This window comes from Lepidochelys olivacea (genome assembly GCF_965140295.1).
Source record: "Lepidochelys olivacea isolate rLepOli2 genome assembly, chromosome: 8".
Taxonomy (NCBI): Eukaryota; Metazoa; Chordata; order Testudines; family Cheloniidae; genus Lepidochelys; species Lepidochelys olivacea.
The window spans coordinates 81,257,641-81,273,364 of NC_140418.1; the positions used below are offsets into that span (position 1 = coordinate 81,257,641).

Sequence of the window (15,724 nt, forward strand, 5' to 3'; positions counted from 1 at the left end):
TTTTGTAAAGTTATTGTTAGACTTTCGCCTCATCTGCAAATACTATTGTAGGAATAAAAATAGAAATGCTTACATGATACAAAGAAACAGCCAAATAACAAATATGATGTGTAGTCAATATTCTTATGGTACATAAAATATGGTAACATTTTATAATATTAAGCAATTTAGACACTGCTGGCAAATTCCTACTAACCAAATTAATCTCATTTCTGGTGCTTTTCAGTGTAAATTGATTTCCCCACCCCACCCCATCCTCCTTAGCTGCTCTGGTAATTGAACAAATTCATACTACTGTGATAGGATTCTACTTACCAGCAAATAACATGTAAAATCTGCTAAAAAGATGAAGTATATTACTTCATAAAACTGCAATTTTGTTGTAATTCAATAAATTGTATTTAAGCTTGCTTTGTGCCACAAAAGCAATCAATAGCATTTTGCAGTAGGCTGCACTTTACCTGCAGGTGTTAAGCATTGTGTTTCCTTAGGTCAGTCTGCAATGCTCTTGATTATTATGCCTTTCTAAATAATTTTTGGTAAATAACAGGCTTGTGTAAGTTGAATCGTAGCGATAATGACTGATGAAAATCAAACAAGAAAGAAATCATGACACATGCAAATTATATATTTCTTCAAAGTCCCATAAAATACTAAATTTAAGATGATAAGCCATAACCTGGACTATGTTATAATTCAGAATCTGATCAAGGGCCCTTTTCTTAAGAACTAGTTTTAAATTATCAGTTTGTATCGTAAGAGGGTTGTATTGATTGTTATACTCATTAAGCAACGCATTGTTACAACTTAAATCACTAGCCAGTAAGCAGCATACACTCTTCAACCCCAAAATGTTGGAACCTGTATTTCACACACTGACAGGTGAAAAAGTTGAGCTTCAAGAAAATATGGTTATTGAGCAGGGATTTAAGAGTGACAACTTTGAATTAATCTTTTTACTGGACACAGCTCAGATTGAAATAAGTGTGTTCATGAAGTAAAGATTGAATGTAATTCTTCCTATAAATGTATTCAAATAATACCACAAGCTTACCTATCCCTACAGAACCATCTCGACTACTCTTATTTTAAGAACTGTTGGAAAGCAAATGAACCTATCTTTGAAACCTATTTAAATATTAAACGGCATTGTGAAAAATACCGAGAATGGCCTTTACATAGCTTTTTGCTTTTCCAGTTATCTTGACGTCCACTTGCAATAGAGAGATTGTTAAATCTTTTTAGTTTTTTCAAATTCAAGGATTTGAAAAACAAAAATAAAAACCAGACAATTAAGTTTAAAGCTGTACCTAAATACTTAAGAAGTAGAATATTTTTCTATTTCAAGCTGCCTTTTCACATCAGAAATGTATCAGTCCTACAACATGCTTTAAAAAATTTCTGTTGAACATGACATATCTAAGTAACATGATTGATTATAATTTCACTAAAGTTTGCTATAAGGTATGCTGCTGTATAACTGACTGCCTGTCTACCTGTACATGAATATGATTTCAATTATCTGCCAGACATAGTTTAACTTCTTCTCTTGCACTTCACCTGGTAAGATCATTAACAGCTACTTTAAGTTCCTGTTTTATCTGTCATCCTCATGTACTTCCCAATGGAAAATATGACGGCTCAGGAAAATGTACTGTAATTATTTAAAATTTAAAAGAATTGTCTGGGGATTATAGGTAAAATTATCTTTACCAGGAACTACACTAAGTTCGGAAAAAAGAAAGTTTAGAAGAAATCTACAAAAATTTTCAATACAAAAGTCAACACACTACATGGGAGAGATGCAAGCAAAGCTAGCAAGTACCGGTGCATCAGATAAACTTTTTAGGCCAAATTTTCCAAAAGATTGTTGATCATCTTTATGCTTCAATCTCTGATTTTTCCTAATTATGTAAATTTCCCTATATTGGATGCACACAGTTAATAGCTAGACTTACTTAAATAAAAATGTTGTTCCAACTTGAATTTACATGAAATTTACTGCAAATAGGTCCTTATTTTTCTAAAAGTGAAATTATAACCAGCCAGACTACAATGTATTTACCAAACAGTACAGTAAGTTCATTTGATTACTCTACTAAAATAGATTTAACCTTAGTCAAATAGAGATTCACTTTGAACTATCACATTTTTCAGAAACAAAATCACGTTTAGTATGTATCATTAAAAAATAAATATAGCACAAACTTTTAAACCACTGCCATCTCGATTATTTTAATTTCAATAAAGTATTTTCTTACCAAAGCTAAGAAATATCCTCTGAATAACCCCAATTACTGATTTAAAGCATTAAAAGCTATAAAAGAGATAAATAAAACATGGAGAAAGCTTCTGAAGTGATCAAATAAGTACTAATTACTAAACAAACTTTGGTTTTTAAAGCTCTCCTCTTGCTCATTGTAAGGAAGGAAACACCCAGAAGCCTGGTGTTAATGTCTCTGCTGATTGTGAAAATTGCTGCAATAAAAACTCCAACTGCTTGTCTTAAATTAAGACTTGCAAGACTACATGTAAGATCTGTATCTTTGCATTAGTTTTTATAACATTTGGAAGTTTGGTTGCTCGCTTTGATGTTGGTCTATTAATGAGCAGGGCTGCCCCCCCCAAAAAATGTTTATTGGCCATTCTCAAGTCAAAACTTGAAGTAATTGGTTTGTTCTACCCCACATGATTCAATATCCTGATTTCCCCAACTACCAGCTCCCAGAACTATCTGAACGTCTATGTTCCTTTTCTGTTGCCAACACATAGAAACCCCCAGTGATTGAAAATGGCAGCTGAAGTGCTGCTGTTGCACATTAATTTTTCTCTAAGTGGTCCAATTTCGTCATCTGAATGTTGAAAATCTTTCTTCTACTGCATTTTATATCTTTAGACATTTGTCAAATTTGGGATCACCATCACATAAATTGAAGTGCAACATTTTCAAGACAATTTTTAGATTATCCCTAATAGCGCTAAAGATAATGCGCTTTCTTTATAGCACTCTCCATTCAAAGCAGACTAGTTAACAACAACTTAAGTGCAATAATGGCATTACATCAATATGTTCCTTTTATACCACCAAAAGGTACACTTTAGACAGCTGAAGGCATTAGGCAAATAAACTGCTGAAAATTACCTCAAAGTAATGACACGATTTTAGGACCACTAAAACGCATCTATCTACAAAATACTGAAGTGTTGTCCATTTAAGGGTAATAGAAGTCTAAATAAACTATGTAATTAACTACAGTTTTCTTCAAGACTGTTATCCTACACAGCTCAGTTTCTTTATTAAATGAAAGTAAAAGGAACTCTTTTGAACATTAGTGAAGAATACCTCTTACAATAAAGATATCATATTCATATTCCTTACACTGCAATGTGTAAAGAATCCATGAACCTACAAAGCATTCAAAACCACTTTAAAAAAAAAATCACCGTCAAAATAGGTGATATTTTATTCAATTTAAGAGGTCTGGGAAATGCAAAGTTATTTTTTGCCAAAAATAAGAGAGAGAGCAGAATGCAGTCCCCAAGAACCATCGACTTTCTGGAAAAGGGCCCACCTTACTGAAGGATAACTGCATTTTGCTTGGCTCTTGGTTTGCCAGATTATGAATATTGATTTTTTAAGATAATGAAAGGGTAGACTGAGACATTGCTCTTTGCAAACACAGGAAAACAACAGTATCAAAAATTGTGTAAATTTGAGTTATATAAACCAATTTAAAATATAATGGTAAATAGTCTACTATAAGACCGACAGAGGCCTGGCCACACCTACTTAAGAGTATTTACTACACCACTAACATTAACCACAAAATATAATACTTTGCTCTTAGTATCCCCTATTTAACCCATTAAATCAGATTACAAGAAGTTATTATTTTTCACATTAGAAATGAACTTACAATAAAAATGAAATCGAAGTACTTGACTAATAGATGGTAACACTGTTGTTAAACTACATATGAAAGCTTTTAGAGTAGCAGCCGTGTTAGTCTGTATCCACAAAAACAAAAGGAGTACTTGTGGCACCTTAGAGACTAACAAATTTATTTGAGCATAAGCTTTCGTGAAGGCATCCGATGAAGTGAGCTGTAGCTCACGAAAGCTTATGCTCAAAAAAATTTTTTAGTCTCTAAGGTGCCACAAGTACTCCTTTTCTTTTTATATGAAAGCTTGTCTATTATCCTAGTCTACATATTAAGGAGAAAAGTATGTTTACTTCAAAAGTTTGAAACTGAGTAGTCTTTTATTTCAAGATTTCATTTTTCTCTGAAGTAATTAGAAGTTCTTTCCTATTCAGACCCCCTAATGTCATAATGTGTAGGCCATACCCAAAGCATGAGTCCAGTAGAAAAGGCTTTCTAAATCCCAATAACAGACAGAAGACACCAGAAGCAATGTCACTGTGGCTGTCATAAAAGGTCACTGGTTTCACTCTTTTTCTTGAACAAACCATTAACCAATAGAAAATAATTGTCTGACCATTTGCAAGGGTTCTGCAGCAGACAGACAATGTTTTTCACTCACATAATTACAAAACAGCAAAAGTTCAGAAACATAACCCAAATCCACCTCTCCATTTTATCCCTTTACAATTCCCACTGCCCTTTGGGCCTCTGCTTGGGAGCAAATTGAAGACAAACTGAAATTTTCTCAATTGAGCTGGAACTAAGAAACCTTTGATATGCTAATAGACCCCTTCAAACGGTAAGAATTCACACTTGCATTAATTCAAACAATTTGTGCAGAATGATGTGAAATGGCACCTCTTTTAGTGACAAGCAACAAAAGGAGGGAATCAGAGTGTCTGAAAAAACCAAACAACAGAACATTTGTTCTGCAGAATTCTTCATCGTGTGCACAAGAACATTTCTATGCAAGGAAAAACATACACCTGAACACCACATCTTTACTTTCTGACAAATCAACTATGTCCAAACCCCACCAGCGCTAATTTAGATTTATAACAGGACAGTATTGTTGTTAAACCCAGATACAGTAAAAGTTGCCCGTCACACATTTACTTTGTTTTCTGTCTCCAGGTGGCCCCAGCTTTCCACATCTGAAACTAAAAAAACCCTCCTTCTTCCACAACTGGGAAGGAGTATCATTGCAAGCTGGAAGCCTCTTTTCCTATGCAGTCGCGGCTGGGCGGACTGGCTCTTCATGAAGCTGATTTAGTTAAAATAAATCTGCAACAGGTAATTATTTACTAAACGGATGCAACTTTCTTCATTGCGCAACTTGAATTCGGCAGGGAACAGACTTGGTGGGGCCTGCTCTATACACACACACAGACAAATGAATGAACTACCCACGTCAAGCTATTACTCCTCTGAACCCAAGGAGGGAGGGGAGAGAAGGAGGCTTGCTGGCTCAATATACAGGAAAGAATGTTGGATCAGACCAAAGAGACGAGAAAAGGCTGCCTTGCTCCGGTAACGGGAACCATATGGCTCCTGCTGTTAGTTAGAGCCTCGCAGGCTCCTTTGGAAGAGCCGCTCAGCCTGGTCCCTTTTCGGGGGTGCCCAGCAAGAGCCAGCCTTCCCCAGCTCTGAGACCAGAGTCTCTCTGGGGGGAAGCTGAGGGCAGTGGGAGAAGGTCGAGGATCTCCTGGAGGGACCTGTTTCATTGCAAGGGGGAGCTGCAGCCTCCTCCGGCTGTGCCTTCACACGGTGCCAAGGCTCCGCTTGGACCCCGGGTTACCAAGTCAGACAGGCCGATGCACCGGCCCCACCTCGCCAATAAGAGTCAGAGGGCAGGAGGCCGGTAGCTCGCAGTCTGCCCACGGCCCTGCTCTCCCACCGCGGCCCGGAGCCCCCTTTGGGCAGGAAAGGGCAGCCCGCCCCCAGGTGCCGCTCCACCAGTCCGGCTGCCCAGGAGCCTACAGCCCCGGCTCCCCTCTCCCCAGGGGCCCAGAGGCTGTGGCCGCTCCAGCCATCCGCACTCCTTGGGACCCCACGCCGCTGGGGCGCCTCCGCACTCCCCCCATGCCAGCCCCGGTTCCCCAGGGCGCCCACCCCCTGCAAGAAGCCGGCCCACAGCCCCTGGAGCCTGTCTCTAATTGTTGCCATGATCGGCCATCCTAGTTCACATCTGGCTCCATTTTCATGTCACCGTCTCCTTGCTGGGGCTGCCTGGGAAGCCCCTGTGGGGGAATTAACCAGCCCCCGGGGCTCTGCCTGGCCAAGAGGCAGCAAGCCATGCTCCTGCCGCCGGCCCTACCTCCCCTGCCCAGCCTCCTTCCCCGCGTTGGCAGCAGCTGCCCCCTCGGCTTGCCCGGGCTGTCCTCCACCCCCACCCCCAGCACTTTGATTTAACCGGCGCGGACTATTAGTAAATGGTGATGGCGTGAAAAAACCAGGCTGCATGGGGTGTGTGTGGTGGGGAGGCTATTCCTCTCCCTTGTCGCCAACACCGATTTGCTGTGGTTCACTGGGAACGGGGGATACCCCAAGGGAGAAGGGGGGGCCGCCTTCGGTTCAGCAAACAAGCCAAGCCCCCTCCCCAGCCTTTTTTTTTTTTTTTTTTTGGCAAACGGCTCAAGAGGGAAGCGACGCAAGTAGCGAGCAGGTCCCGGGAACAGCAGCAGCACGAGTGTTGCCCTGAGCTCGTCTTACCTCGCTGTGCGGAACCGAAGCCGGGCCAGGGTCTCTCTCGCTCAACTCGGGTGCCCCAGAGGAGTGCGCCGGGTGAGCCCCCTCTGAACGCCAGGGGCAGAGGAGTTAGTTCAAGCAACAGCAGGCGCAGCGGGGACCGGGCAGGAGAAAGCTGGGCTGGGCAGGGAGAGAGGGAGGCAGCTGGCTCTGCAGCTCGCCGTTGAGCTGGGACAACACACGCAAGGCGGCTTCTCCTCCTCCTCCAAGCGGCCGGCCGGTCGGTCTTGGTATGCTTTGCTAAGGGCTAAGTCAACATTTTCCGGCAGTTTCCAACACCCCGCTCCGCAGGGAAGGTCGAAAATAGCCAGGCTCCCCGACCCACACAAATAAATAAATAAATAACAGCAATAAATCAAAGGGGTGGACCCACGGTGCCAAGCCCAGTGTAGGTGACCAGCCTTGGGAGTCCTTTCTCCGCAACGAAGGGGAAGAAAAGGCGATGGCAGGAGCAGCCGGAGCGACCAACTCAAATTTTGCAGCGCGAAGCCCCCTCCCTTCTCCGTGGCTCTGTCGTTCGCATCGACCTAATTTACATCTCCCTGGATGACATTCTGGCCTCTGGCATGATACACTTCCAGCCCCTCCTCGTATTTCTCGTCTGCCTCTCGCCGCTGCTGCCCCGTGAACGGCTGGAGCCCTGGAACCGACCGCGGAGCCAGTAACACACACACAGCAAAGGGGGGGGGGAGGCACCGCAACACACGCACACAATCCCAGTGAATTGTATTGCAAGCTCCTTTTCGCTCATGCACCTCGGCGTGTGTGACTGGGGACTGCTAAATCCTGACACAGACTCTCCGCCCGCTCTGAACTGGAGTCACCTCCAGCCTCCTCCTCCAATCTCCACCCCCCTCTCTCGACTCCCCACCCCTAAGCTCAGCTAATCATATAAACATTAGCGCGTATAGTACCGGCCGCAAAGGACAGGCTCCCTCCCGCCTGCCCCCCTACCCGGGGGCTCAGGCAAAGGAAAGCAGATTAGAGGCAGCTAAATACAAAACGTGAAGCAGATAATCTATGGCGCTATATGCCACCACTGGCCATTTTCCACTCCATTTGAGCGGCTGGCGGCGGCTGCTGCTTGGAGGGGGGGCCGGAGACAAGGGGCGCTCGGCTTGAGCCGTTTTGGCAGCAGCGCTCGCCGCTCTCAGCCCGTGGAGCTGCTGCAAGGTTTGTCCCGGGCAGGCTGCAAAGGGCCCGCGCCGCCGATAGCGAAGCGAATGATGCTAGGTGTCCCTGGCTGGCTCGCGCTGTCAGCCCGGCTCCCCTTCGGCCTCTCCTCCGACGCCCTTGCCCCAGGGGCTTCTCTCGAGCCGAGCGTGACGCTGCGGACGGGCAGGCGTCCCCTCGGCTCGTTGTCTCCTCGACTTCCAGCGTGCAGGGCTGGACGTTTCCCAGGGCACGTTTGCAAAGGGGCAGCAGCCGGCGTCAGGCCCCTGAAACTTTAGCGCGAGTCCTTCCTCCTTTGTGTGCGATCTGCCTGCAGTGGCTCTGGCGCACGCCGAGCGCGGTGGCAAGACAAGGAGGGCACCCGAGGGGGAGGAAGGGCTGCCCTTTGAACGCGTGAGACTTCAGGGGACACGCAGCACGTTCTTCTCGCACCAAGAAGTTAAAAGTGCAAGACCCTGAGCGTGGACACTTTACCTGGGTAAAAACGGCCGTGACCGTTCGTGTCCATACCCATGAGTCACCAGACTATGAGTCTGTGGAGCACTGTACCTTCTCTGAGCAAAAATAAGCAAAGGAAGGAAAATGAGTCTAAGGCTCCCAAAAGCATTAAGGAGTTTCTAGGTCTGTTTCCTTCATTTCCTTGCATTGAAATTGCTTTTCTCTTGTCCAGTGAGCACATTTCCTTACGCCTCTTATTCATTACCCATGCCAGCAATCAGAGACAGCAGTCCAAACTAAGGAGCTACATTAAAGAATGCATGTCAGGCCAGGATAAATAATACTTGAACACAATATCAAGAAAGGTATTAATTTGAACCAAACGTGCATATATGTACAAATACAGTCCAGTAATCCCGTTGATTTCTTTCAATAATATCCACTCAAAGCTGCTGAAGTGTTTTCTTAAGTTGCAAAATACTGAAAAAATGTGCTGTTGTTCAAAATGTGGAAATTTAAAATATTTGAAGGCCCCAGTTCAGCAAAAAGCAACTTGGCATTGGGAAGTGTTTGTTTATATAAAGAAATGAAGGGACAATAGACAAAACCCTGAGATATGATAACACAAATCAAAAGCATTGTGCAATTTAACTTAAAGCTCACTTTTGTGCTGTCTTAGAACAGCTAAAGAAGTGCTCTGACTTAATACCAGGCTGCAATGGCCACAGAGGGACAAACATCCATCCAAGGATCAATTTAGCACAAGTGAATACAGACTAACAGGGCTACCCCTCTGATATTTGGCACAAGTGTGACCCAATCACTTTCCTTTTTACTGGTGGCCATGCCTCCTTTTTTCTTGCAACAAAGTGGTGTAAAAGATTTCTTGACTCTACACTACTTCAAGATTACCTTAGTGCTCTAGGAATCCTCCCAGGGCCAGTCATGATGACTTTAGGTCCAAAATATGCTGGCAGTTCAGGTCAAAGCAACCACATCACACCAGAAAATCTGGGACATTATCTCTATATTCAGAAACACTTTATTTATCAACTTGTTAGCATGTTACTTTTTATTCAACTATATAAGCTTCTGTTGTGATAACAGTCTTTGATATCTCTACATAAAAATGCAATAGTATTTTTTAAAATAATTCTTAATATGAATTAAGAGGAGCATGATGTGCTTAAAAGGTCACCTCAATTTAAAAAGCAGAGGCCAGATTCCAGTCCATGTTTTTTCTACTATTTTTTGTTCAGGTTAATGTGAGCATTTTACAGCCCTTTGTGTATAGTCAGTTTAACTCTTTCCCCATATAATAGGAGAACATTTCTTTCTTGCTGAAAAAATTAACCCTTATAAATAATTTCAGGGAACCAGCAAAGCTCTTAGATATGTTTAATAGAATTAAAACATACACAATGGTATATATCATTTAAAAATGCACTTATCTGAAACTAGTTTCTATTTAGAGGTTAAGGTGTACCTGCTGTGGAGACATCTTTAAAAGGAAGCCATAACTACAAAAATGCACATTATATATTACATGTATATTTATTACTGATAATCTGTTTTTCTAAAGTAAGTTCAGCTGTAGATGAAAAAAAATTATGAGGGCGATCCATTAATAGAGGACCTATTCCTGCTCTTACTGCAATCAGTGAGTGGCAGCAGGGTTGGGCTATAAACAGTACAACATATACAAGGATTTATGTTTGTTTTTCTTTTGGGAGGGAGGAATCTGTCCATTCTTAGGCAAAATGTCGACTGGCTTCAGTGAAAGTTTTGCCTGAGTAAAGACAGAGGAAGACTGCAGAACTTGGCCTTTTGCGGATATTCACTGAAGTCAATGGAGATTCACCTATGTGGATTCCTTTGCTGGACTGTGGTCTAACTTTTTTTCTTTCATTAGGAATCTTTGGGAGTTAAATTTCTTTGTACATAAAGAGTTACGTACCTTTGCCACAAATTTTAACAACAGGTAAAACTACAGATAGAAACCTTTACATTCAGCATCTGTTTTGAAAACACAAGCTTCCACTTTAGGTTTCTTAATTCTGATTGGGTCTTCGTTATAATGATAAGCATAATAGATAGGTATATTGCCTTCGCAAGCGAAACATGATTATTCAGCACTTAATTTGTATCCCATTTTAATATAAATACATTTCTTCAGAATATATCCACACAGCATATTTTGGACTCAATTCTGCACTTCTTACTCTCACAGATTTCAATAAGATTTTTCCAAGAGTATGGGCCAGATCCTGCAGTCCTTAAAATAATGTTTCCAGCCCTGTTTTCGTTAGTTCTTTTTCTTTAAATGACTTTTTTTTTTGTTAGCTATAGAATGTGCCAAAAATACAGTTAAAATTATGGTTGATTCAATTATGTACACAAACCTTCCAGTAAGAAGATGGAATACAACATGGAAATACACTGTTATATATATAAGTGAAATGATTAAAAACAACTGAAAGGAAAACTGTCGTTAAAAATCATGTCTAAAAATCAATTTCCTACTAACAACATTTTAGATCATTAAAACTGAAACAGTTATGAATAAATAATTTTGTTTCCACCATTTCACTTTCTGCATTTCAATCCACTTAAACTCCACAAAGTAAATATGGACTAGTAATTTCCTCTTTTGTTTATAATCATAATGCACAATTCTGCAAAATATCTGGATTCCGAACACTGCATGGAATATTTAAATCCAGACAAAATTGTTTACATCAACATTATTTTCACAAATACTTTCACTAACACAGGTCTATTATGCTAGGTTTTGTTAACATTATCTTTTAACCTACATGTTCTCCATGCATACAACTCCTGTCAAGTCAGTGGGACTTACTCATGTCCCAGATCGGGCCCTTGAAGACTAATGGCAAACTGTTATAGATTATTGACATGATTTTCAAGGAATTGTAAACGACTTACTGAATATGGGTGTTCTAATGAAAGGGTGCATGACAACACTTGGAATAGATTTCACTGCCATCTGAGTTCTTGGGAGGGTATACTTCAAAAAGATGATTGAACATATCCTACAAAACAAGTCAAACTGTGCTTTCATATACAACCATGCATCCATGTTGACCGCTGGAGAGTTTTCTACCATAAAATTGTGGTGTGTGTCTGGGTATTCATGAAAGAAGAATTTAAAATGTTAAAATATCTTGATACATAATTTAGTATTGTCCCAGATATTTTTTTTCCTTCATGAAAGGAAGGGCTGAAGATTTACAGAGATTTTCTGCATCCACTTTTCTTTTGTTTGAATGTACAAAAATGATTACATTTTAAATATTAGTAAAAAGAGATTTCCCCCATCCATCCACACATTCCTGTGAATAACACATCAATGAACATATAACTAGTCCTAATATGAGCAAAGACCAATGGAAGAGGCTGTATATCCACAGTATAATAATCAGACTAAAATTTACATTAACTCTTGTATAGTGTTAAGACATATTTAATTTGGCACACAGACTTCAACATTTCAAATACAATACTGAATGATAAAAAGGGCTAAATACTGCTTGTCTTATTCATGCAAAGCTTAGGAGAGTTTTGTAAAGTGAGCAGGTTTAGTTCACAATAGGAAATGTATATTATCTTAAGACTTTGGAAATACATCTTGACAATTGCCAGTTCTTTTAAACTAAATAACTGTTCTTAATGTCACTGGAAAAAAATCAGAATCCATCAATAAAATAAGAAAATTCTGCAGCTGTTCCTAACAAGTAAAGTGCAGTTTGAATACATTTTACTACACTAATCAATTTTAACGACTCACAATCTATATTATTATTTAAGAAATAACAAAATCATTGACTTACTCAGAATACTTGCTAATTGTTTTTAAAAATAAATTCTACACATGACTAAGGAAACACCCATTTCCATTTGTTTTATGTTAAATCAACATCTAACCACTCATGGTGATTTCATTCAAAGAAAACAGAAGGAACACATTAGCTGTGTGGTTAAGGAGATTGATGGGCTTCAAACATTTTAACCATGGATGTTTTTTTCCAACTGTAGAAACTCATGTTTCTAATTTAAATAGCTTCATGAAAATGAAGATAATTGTATTCAACAAGGCTGTTGTTTCTTGTTTCTTAGGCAGAAATTATTTTTTTAATTTAGTAATATTAGAAGCAACTTTGTTCAGCAAGAACAGGATTATTCCTTATGAGAAGACAATACAGTTGTTTCACCATTCCTTAAGCAGTAAATTTGGGAATACAAATGATGGAAGTATATGTTATTGTAGAACCATGCTCTTAGAAATACGAGCAATAGTATAAGACCAGCTGACCCCTTAGGCTTGAGGGCCTGAGCTGCAGCCCAAGCCACAACATCCACAGTGCTATTTTTAACATGCTAGCTTGAATCCAACTTCCTCTTAGCGTGTGTGCAACGTGCCTCAGGTGGCATGACCAGGATTCATCACCGAATTTGGTCCGCTGTTTGGATCATTAGCTTCCCCAGCCTGGGCCAGGTACAGTCAGGGAGAATGATGTGATTCTGTCAACCAGGGCTGAGAGGTGTGCTCCTAGCTGTAGTAGATATACCCTATGGGTCAACTGCTCACACATACTCTCTCTTTCTCTCTCTCTCCCCACCTCTCCTCCGTAGAGCTGCTTGTCATATAATTAAACATTCCCTCTGTCCATCACCAACCATCAGTGGGAATGAAAAGCCCTCAGACAGTGGAACAGCTCTGGTTCCACAGCACAGAACATCCCAAGGGACAGAAGCCCATAAAGGGGAGATTAACAAGGCATGGACAGTGCAGTGGAGAAACTGGTAGAGCTGTGACTATGTGGATCAAGAAGCCTATTCCTTTCCCCATCTCATGTAACAGAGTACAGGCTTCACAGCTACTTCGAAAGCCCATGTAGTAGTTGTAGTAGCAGCAACAGAAGCCCAGATTTGTAAAGGTATTTAGGGATTTTTGTACTAGGCGTCAACTGTCAAAGGGATGTTTGGCTTGTAAGTGCCTAAATCTCTTTTGAGAATGAGACACAGGTATTGCAACACTGAGTGCAGCAATACCTAAATACCTTTAAGAAGCTGGACCAGAGTGACCATTGGGCTCAGATACGACAGTGATGGGCACAGTATAAGAACATGACAAGAAAAGAACAGAACCACTGCTGAACCTGAGAGGATTCTTTTTCTCCAATTCTTGTAGGACCTTATTTATCCTAGACTTCCCAGCCAGTGGTAGTTCAAGTCTAGACAAAGCATCGATAGTGTTTTAACCACTCTGTCACCTGGACCTGCTCTGAGTTGGTCCTGTGCCACCCCAGGAATCCCCCCACACCAGAGAAATTTACAGTTGGCTCGTTATGCCCGCTTTGATTCTGCTTTGTGCCAATGATCTAGTTCCTTATATATATATTTCTTCCTCTTGGCGCTTATTGCCATTGTAGCACTGACAGTCATGTGATTGGTTCCCTCTGGAGCAGATACCAGAGATGCATCATGGATCACTGGTCAGAAAGCCTGGAAACAGCAGTGAAGTCAATCCCTCCTCCTCACCAACTGTGCACATCACTACTGCTTTGCAATCAATCTCAACCGGCATGGACTGGGCATAAAACCCAGATTTCCTTCTGAAGTTAGGTCTTCCAGCTCACATTTTATTATGCTTCTGTCAAACCACCAGGTGTGATTCTAACAGCTGTAAGAAAAGTCATTTTGTTTCAAAAAAACTGCTTGTAAAGGCATCTGTTTCAGTAATGATTTGTTTTACATTACAAATACCTGCAGCACAAGGGTATTAATATCACCAAAGTATAGGGATCAATGATATTCCACCTCTTTTTTTTTTGAAATGAGCATTTACTTCTGACAAACCTCAATGTTTTTGACAAATACTGGTCCCGTCTGATTGAAGGTATGGTTATGCCTTTCTAAAAATACTGCAGTTGAAAGAGTGATATTAACACAGCACTACTGTTGGGAGGAACATCGATTGACTACCTAGTACTGCTACTAATTATAAATATTAAAAAACATTAAATAATTAATTAAGACGCTACTCCTCATCCCATTCTAAGCACTAGCTGTTGTCTGTTGAAAATCAGCACCAAAATAGACCTTTTTAAATTGCACATAGTGAATCAGAGTACTATGCTATAATATATCAGTAAGACAACACTCTTAAGCATAATTTTATTGCCTGGCTGAAGAGGTCTACTGAAAACTATGTGGGGACTTTGTGTAGTAGAAAGTTTTTCATAGGCATAACTACACAGGAGTTGTGGGGTTTTCATGGAGTCTTACTGAAGTTCACAAGCACCAAGTTTTACTGCTTTCATCATTTGAATCTTTAGTTCTAGTTTTCTGTTCCTGTTCCCTATGCTTGGGCATAAGGATTCAATCCACTCTTTCCCCAGTGGGAACCAGTACTGGCAAAAGGGTGAATATATCAATTCCCCCCTAAACTGTATTACTGTATGTGTATATATAGGTATTAAATAGAAGTTCATAGAATCTAGCACTGAAAAGAGAGATGAGATATATATTCATTCAGTTATATATATGAATGTCATTCAAGTCCCTGCATCCCAAGCCTAATGGAAAGTGTTTAGTAGTTTAGACAATTTTAGCATAAACGAGCAAGCATTGAAGCTAGATCTGTGACCTCCCAGGGCTTGGATCTTTTCTGATAGATTCTTTAGAGAGCAATTCTTCCATCATGAAATAATTTGTGCCATTATAATTTTCATGAATGGGTGTTTAATTTAATCTTCTACATGCTTGAACTTTGCCACTTACTGCAACTATGTTCTGGGTTCACAATGTAATTAATCATTCAAAATCTGTCACCTTAATAATGGCTTTATCTTATCACAGTAAACCTTGACATCTAAGTCTTTTATTACTGCACAAAGCTAGGGGCCGAACTCTACTCTCACTTGCAACCCCAACTGAAATTTTTTTTTGAAAGGATAAGTATATACACATCTGATCAGTTGTTTGGCTAATCATTTACATATTTATTTGAAAAAAATGAGACTTTAATAAACAATAGTTAAAAACTGTGGCCCAAATTCTGCAATGAGATCCACACCAACTGAGACCCTTCTGCCCACACAGAGCCACAGTGCACTATCAGGACCTATACTGGCAAACTGTAGAGTGCATCTGATATTGTATGTATGTTCACACCACTATGTTCAATAAAGACAATAATATGAAAACTTCCGGGATGAGGTAGACATTCTAGAAAATAAAATGTATAAAAACAAATGTACATAAGCAATCGATCTTTTTTGCAACAGAAAACTTTCATCAGCACTGGTCAAAAAAGTATCTTTTTGCAAAGCAGTGTTGGGAAATGAATATTAATTTAAGGATGCTGGAATTATTAGATTATTAATTATGTAAAAATAAATGCATGTATTTTTACCACA

At 40.4% G+C, this 15,724-nt stretch overlaps 1 protein-coding gene across 22 annotated transcripts in view; it reads right to left on the reverse strand.

The window, feature by feature from the left end:
* Window positions 1–15,724, reverse strand: part of ADGRL2 (adhesion G protein-coupled receptor L2) — a 477,785-nt gene that overhangs the window by 188,824 nt on the left and 273,237 nt on the right. For 6 of the 22 annotated variants that reach the window (XM_084636464.1, XM_084636448.1, XM_084636445.1 and 3 more), the window contains exon 1: window positions 6,636–7,466. The exons of 2 other annotated variants lie outside the window; for them this stretch is intronic. The gene's annotated coding sequence lies outside the window, so the exon portion shown is untranslated. Of the gene's footprint in view, window positions 1–5,039; window positions 5,055–6,635; window positions 7,471–15,724 lie in introns of those variants that run through there. 14 more of the 22 variants (XM_084636451.1, XM_084636458.1, XM_084636454.1 and 11 more) reach the window with 5 other exon arrangements.